The sequence below is a fragment of the Pseudopipra pipra genome, chromosome 6 (genome assembly GCF_036250125.1).
Source record: "Pseudopipra pipra isolate bDixPip1 chromosome 6, bDixPip1.hap1, whole genome shotgun sequence".
NCBI classification, from domain to species: Eukaryota; Metazoa; Chordata; class Aves; order Passeriformes; family Pipridae; genus Pseudopipra; species Pseudopipra pipra.
Window position 1 is genome coordinate 22,501,055 of NC_087554.1, and position 6,860 is coordinate 22,507,914.

Consider the following 6,860-nt stretch of genomic DNA (forward strand, 5'->3'; position numbering starts at 1 on the left):
CTCATGTGAAAATATACCTGCTGACATACCGTGCCACTATGCCAGAGCTAGCCATTTTTGCTGTTCCAGATGTAGGTACATTATCATACAGCATGTTTTTCTCTTACCTTTCAACTAGATGAAATATAGTAACGAAGATAAAAAGTATTGAAAATGCAATGGTTGGATCACTTGGATTTCTTGATTGTGTTATGCATTATATCCATATTAAAAACAAAGACCCTCAGCATGGTTAGTGGTGTCTTACAAAGAATTCCCGAGGAATTAGGGGCTATTAGCCAGGGGCTGAACAACTCTGCATTATCTCTACAAGTTCTGAAGCTGGGCTATGTCTACTCTTCTCACTGGATCTCTGTTGCTGCTACTGATGTCTGTACTAAGTGCTGTCATTACAGATTGTGACTTGCTAAGCTGTGCAAATTTCAATGCTCCTGGGAGCAGAATAATAAAGGTTATGCACCGTTAAACATGTCACTGATTCAACTTCCATTTCCCTCACTACAATTTTATAGTGGATGCCCATTCAGTCTCACAGGGACAAATAAAATGGGGTGTTTTCAAGCCATATCCATCTAAAGAATGAGGTGTCATGGTCTCTTGGCAAGTGACTACTTTGATGGCAGAGCAGTTTGATTTGCAACAGTTATAAAACAGCTATTTCTGACCCTAGAGCGTAGCAGAGTTAATTACGGCAGTAAGCAGTTTGCAGAAACTAATTTATATTGTGATGCCTTAGTTGGCACAAGAAAGAAGGGATTTGTCAAAATATACTAAGATGGCTCCCTCAAACCCTACTTTATTTTGTAACTCAACAGTAAAAATCTTGTTTTGTAATGACAGAGACAAAATATAATCAACGAAAGGTGTATCTTCCTTGTCCTTAAGGACATGTTTTCTGTTTCAAAACATTAGCTGACAGGCCAAATATGTCGTGCAGAGTCTTTCAGAAAAGGAAAAGTTTTGCAGTTTTTCTGTTTTCACGAGAAATACAAGTTACAGAATGACAGTCTTTTGGCTAGGCTAGAGAAAACTTTCAAGCCTAGCTTTGTAGTAAATAAAACACCCAGTCTTTCTCCTGCTGCTTACTTCATCTCTTCTCATCAGTAGGTAGAGGTGATAGTTTTTTTCATCATTCTCTGGCTGGCAACCCCTTTGAGTTGTTAAATAAGAAGGAAATGTCATTGACAAGAATGCACAATCCATGTGTCTATATTTTAAAATGGATTATTAGAGAAAATTGAATCTTGAAGGGCAGAGCAGAACTATAAATACTAAGTTCTAGCAAAATTTTCAGCAATTCACTTTTTTCAAAGTTGGTTCTACTTCACAGTTCCCATAGGAGCTGTTATCCATAAGCTGAGAAAAGTAACCTGAGCTGTACTAAGACATTATCAGACTGAATCTCTGTGGTATTTAATAGGACTTCGTCTGGAGGTTTCCACTCTGCATCTTCATCTAAGTTCCTTTGTGTCTTGATGGATTGTTACCTGTTGTCTATGTCTTCATTTGGTACCCATCTGACAGAAAAGCAAAGAAAAAAATATTCAGGACAGTGAACTAAACATTTGTTTCTGTCAGGTCACGTCTACAAGACTAGGTAACTGAAAATGTGAGATGGGAAAAAATTAGTCAGTTACTGTTTACTTTGCTACTATTTCAATTCTTTTTTTGTTCTCTATATACTAACTCTCCCTCTTCCCTCTCTTCTGTGCCACAAGTCTAGAGACACTGTTCTTGACCTCACCTACACCTCACAGTACTATGCTCTGTATGGTATTGTTTCTAAGAAGCAGAGTGACGCTTTCTGCATATACATTATCAAAAGATCTCATGAAACCATGCAATTTTTGCCAGTGAATAAAGCATCATAACCTCAGTTTATGAACTGTCCTTCTCTATTGGTCTTGTTTGATGTCTGCCCAGTGGAGTAAGTTATAGGAGAGAAAAACATTCTCATTTTCTTACTTAATAGATATTTTGTTTCAGAACAGTGGAATATCAATAAAAAGTAAAGCTATTTTATCACTATCATTTACCAGAGCATGGCACTTTATGCTTTGTTAATCTGTAAGACTCAGTTTTGACAGAGTTCATCAGCTATATTTTATTAACAAGATGGACAATATAACATATTTCATACAAGAGAACAGACGATCCAAATTCCAAATTCTTGACCACGGTTAGCAGAACGAAAACGTCATTACTAATAGACAAAAATTAGGGCACAGTTTGCCTCCATTTAAGAACACACAATCTAAGCAATCTATATACAGATTTAACATAGGTCCAATCATCTTCCTTTCATATCAACTCCAAATGACAAATTAGATCTGTGAAAATGAGGCAAAAGGTCATCCCTCTTGCAGCTGAGCTGTCAAAGTCACTAACTAATTTGATAAATATGGGCTCTGATGACTTCCCGAGGCTGTCTTCAGCCCATTAGATATTCTTATGCATATTTAAAAATTTAATTTAACTTCTCTTTATTTTTAGTCTTGTCTCTTCCTACAAACAGGAGGATGTAAATAGAATGAGAAAAAATATATTAGAACTAAAGTCTCATAAATTTATATCAGAAAAGATTTCTCATGCCAGATTTTTAAGTCAGAGTAGCTGAGGAAGATTTGCATGCAAGGATCTGCGATTTTAGAACACGTGATTTGACTGCTTGTCCTGGCTTTGGCTGGGATAGAGTTGATTTTCTTTTTAGTAGCTAGTACAGGGCTGTATTTTGGACTGAATATGAGAATAATGTTGACAACCCAATGACAGTTTAGTTGTTGTGAGTAGTGCTTATTTAAAATCAAGGACTTTTCAGTTTTCCAGACTCTGATAACAAGCAGGTGCACAGGAAGCTGGGAGGGAGCATGGCCAGGACAACTGACCCAAACTGGCCAAGCACTATTCCATACCATAAAATGTCATGCCCAGTATATAAAATGGGGGAGTTGCTCAGAAGGTGCTGATTACTGCTTAGGAATAATCAGCAGGTGGTGAGCAACTGTATTGTATACCACCTTTTTCTCTGAGGTGTTATTCCGTTCTCTCCTTTTAATTAAAATTATTATTATTACTATTATTGTAATTTTAATATTTCATTTGTTTCAGTTATTAAACTGTTCTTATCTCAATGCACAAGACTTCCTTTTTTCCAGTTTTTCTCTACACTGAGGAAGAGTGAGGAGGGAAGTGAGCAAGAGGCTGTGTGGTATTTGCTGGCCAGGATGAAACAATGACACTGTCCTAAAGCGAGAAGAGGAATTTTTTATTAAGACTGGAGCAGTTTCACAGACCTAAAGAAGTAAAAGACATATACTGGTTAGATTTGGAATAAATGTTGGAACACATAGTTAATATAATTTTGTTCTGACACGTGCTGCAATATCTGTGCCTCCAGAGCTCTGACATTCATAAGGATGTGCTTGGTATTCACACTATTGTAACTTATCTCACAGGAGTAAAAATTATACTGCTTGATTCCTGGAAAGGGATTTCCAGTAAAACAGTGATCTTTAAAAGCAAAATAATCCGACATATGCAATCAGTGTAGTGTAAGCACAACTTCTTAGAGACTGACTAAAGAAACAGACAAAACCACTCCCATAAAACATCCACAAGGATTAAATCATGTCCAGGTGAGCAAATCAAACCATAATTATGTTATTTTCCCTTAGTAGGTTCTCTAAGTCTCTCTGGGGCAGAGAGTCTTAGAGAACTCAGTGGATGTCCTTCTTCTCCCTCTGATGGTAAAAATTGTTTCCAAGCCACAGGCAGGGAAAACTGAGCGTTTTGTTTGCCTTGGTACGCTATCATGCGTGTTCAACTGCTTTCTGGCAGAAGACACTTGAGCAGAGAGGGCATATAGTCTATATGGGTTCTAACTCATGGAAGGCAAAAAAAGTTATGGTGGACTGACTATAACTATGTTACCAAGCTACTCTAAAGCTGTGTAATTTGTGCGTACAAAATGCAACTTTCTTCTTTCCTGGGAGGGAATAAAGTTGGAATTATTTGTACAAGGTGCGTTTGCTTCTTAGCAACTTCTTCTCCCTTCTCTGTGTATGTGCTGTGATGTCAAAGCTTGGCCAATTAATAATGTCTCTAGGAGAGGGAGAGTGGACTTTTCCAATACAGTGAAATTGAGTCTACTCTGTAAAAAATTGGCAAGTACAGCCTTCCTAAGAGAGAGTCATCTGACACCTAAAGGCTTATAGTAACAATCAAAGCAGGCTGTTGCAAATTTCTAAGGGATATGGCATTATTAACTGAGACTGAAGAAGCCAATGTCCTATGCACTTCTATTCATGACATAGCTGTCAAGACTATTCTTAGAAATGTTCTTATATTTTCAGTGAAACTCTCCATGGAAGAATTGTATCTACCACAGAGATTCTACTTGCTGTGAAAAAAAAAAAAAAAGGAGGCAAAGTAGAATTCAGGAAGTATGTTCTATTCCTAAAAAGTTTTCCTTTAAAATCCAAAAGCACTGAAAGCTAGTTTTGGCAAGAGATGTAATCAAAATATATTATTATCAAGCAAAGTCTGAACTCTATCAAGTGTTAACAAACTCCTCTGAGGAATCAATAACTCCCAGTGAAAACAAAGTATTGGCAGTATATGTCTGTATCGGTGTAGATTATTGGCCCAGTATTTCATACCCACTGGATGAGACAAAGGTTGCCTATGTCCCTATGCAGCTGTACTGACAAGAGGAACATGACCTCACTATATTAAATCACACAGTTTTGGTCCAGGTAACAACTTCCATTTCCTGTTGTCTTGGTTTTGTCGTCTGTAAATGATGGCCACTGGAACTGAGGAAGCCTGAATAGGTGAATATGTTATACCTCATAAAATAAACTGGAGTAAGGGTAGGAATGAGAGTCTCTCATACTTCAGTCGCTTTCTGCAGTACAGTTGACTTGCAGACAGTGTAGGAAACTGAGGGAACTGCAACTTCCCTCATGTCTATTTTCCAAGATAAAATGGTGTTGAAAAGTAATTTGTGACCTTTGTGGTTCATAGCCTCTCTTGTGGTCCATGAAATTTCTTGGGTAATGCTAAGTAATGCTGTCTCTACAGGTCAGTACTACATAATTCTTAGAACAGCCTATGCCATTCAGTTCAGCTGTATTTTACTATTCTCTAGGTACTCCAGGGAAATGTATTAGGATGACAGTCTACTAATGCTCCATTGACCAACGACACCTGGAAGAGAGGAGGGACTTGATTTCAGTCATGGCTCTTGAAATGATCCTTTTCTTATGCCAAATGAAAATAGAGACAGTAACAGAATTTATTGGGGAAAAAAAATAATAGACAGTATATTACAAAATTTTATCAGGGTATGAACATCAGAAAAGGATAAAAAGTCATAATTAACCTTCTTCAAAGTTGAAGTATACAATAGGCCTTCTTCCTTATCCAGTTGACAAGTTATAGCTGAAATATCTTGAAGAGCAGAGCCTCAGGAAGTGTTAGCTGTAGAGTCTCAGCAGCTCCTGAACTTCCACTCCTTTTTGATATCTGGTGCTTCAGTCTTTCAGAACTAGAAGTGAATATGACTATGGTATGACTGACTTGCAATCTGCTTATGATGCAACATAAGACATATGGCTTCATCAGAGAATCGTAAGGAACCTTCTTCCTTTGCATGCTTCCCAGCAAGTGCTATAATCTGACCTATTAGAAAAGTCCATCATATTTGCAGCTTGCTTATCATGTGAACATGTTTTCTAATGCTTCACTGTTAAGTGAAGTCCCTTTCTGACAAATGGCCATTCTGTACAAAGAAAGCAGAAATCTCTGATAACAGGAGGCAAACTATTAATGCCTATTTTGTTATTTTTGTCACATCATTAATCACAATAAAAATTTCTTAGACATCATTCATGTTCAGTACCTAATATTTACTCCTATGGGAGAAAGCTTGGTGATACTATTAATAATGCAATGTGTATTTTTTAAGGTCCTGCCTCCCCAAAATACATCTCAGACATGAGATGATAGTACAGAAGTTAAGGAAAGAGGAAGAGATGATAGTACAGAAAATCTTAGGGCAAGTGCTAATCTAATTTTCAAAAGTAACCACTCATTCTTGCTTGTCCATCATAAAAAACCTCAAGTGAACTGCTCAACATGCAGAAATGCTAAAAGTTTTTCTCTAGAAATATCATCCTCATATCTCAGTTTGTTCACCAGTGGAACAGACACGATATGTTGACGGGTGTACTGCAGTCAGTAGGATTGGTGAGCTCTCTATCTGAATGATAGTGGGTTTGTTGTTCCACAACACTGTTCCATCCTGTTTGAAAGAAATGACAAGCCCATCAGTCTAAACAAGTCATCTAGGGCATGTTCTATGTCTTTACATAATTTTTTGTATCTGCATGCGTATATACTTAGCAGTTAGGTGCTCTGCTGCTTAAAGAAGACGAAAGTACATGGCTCTTTTTATATACAGGGCTCCCTGCAGTTCCACATTAGTCAATGAAAAGTATATAACTGAATGATAAAGTAGCAGCAGTCATTGCTCAAATTATTTATAAGTCATTCATTCATCTTTATGTATAGGGCTGTCAGGTTTTTTCCTCTTACACAGAAGGAAAGAAAAACCAAGACTTGGTGCTTGCTCTTCCAAAGAACTGTGCAAACATTAACTAAAACCAGGTGGAAAATGCTGATAGAAGGAAAAGGCCACACAGAAATTAAGATTTAATGCAGCTTTAAATATAGCTTGTTCCTAAGAAAGTATAAGAAGATTAGAAAGAAATTTTCACCAAGACCCTCAATATGTTATCATTTACTTTCCTACAGAGTGTAAATATATATGAGAAATACTATTGTTCTTATCTGGTGGC

General features: G+C 37.1%; 1 long non-coding RNA gene across 1 annotated transcript; it reads right to left on the reverse strand.

The window, feature by feature from the left end:
• Window positions 1-2,089: 2,089 nt before the first annotated feature.
• LOC135415700 (uncharacterized) lies at window positions 2,090-6,323 on the reverse strand. Its single transcript, XR_010431244.1, has 2 exons — window positions 6,199-6,323; window positions 2,090-5,587 (listed from the first exon to the last, which is right to left on the reverse strand). It is a non-coding gene; the product is annotated as an uncharacterized LOC135415700 (long non-coding RNA).
• Between the last annotated feature and the right edge of the window lie 537 nt (window positions 6,324-6,860).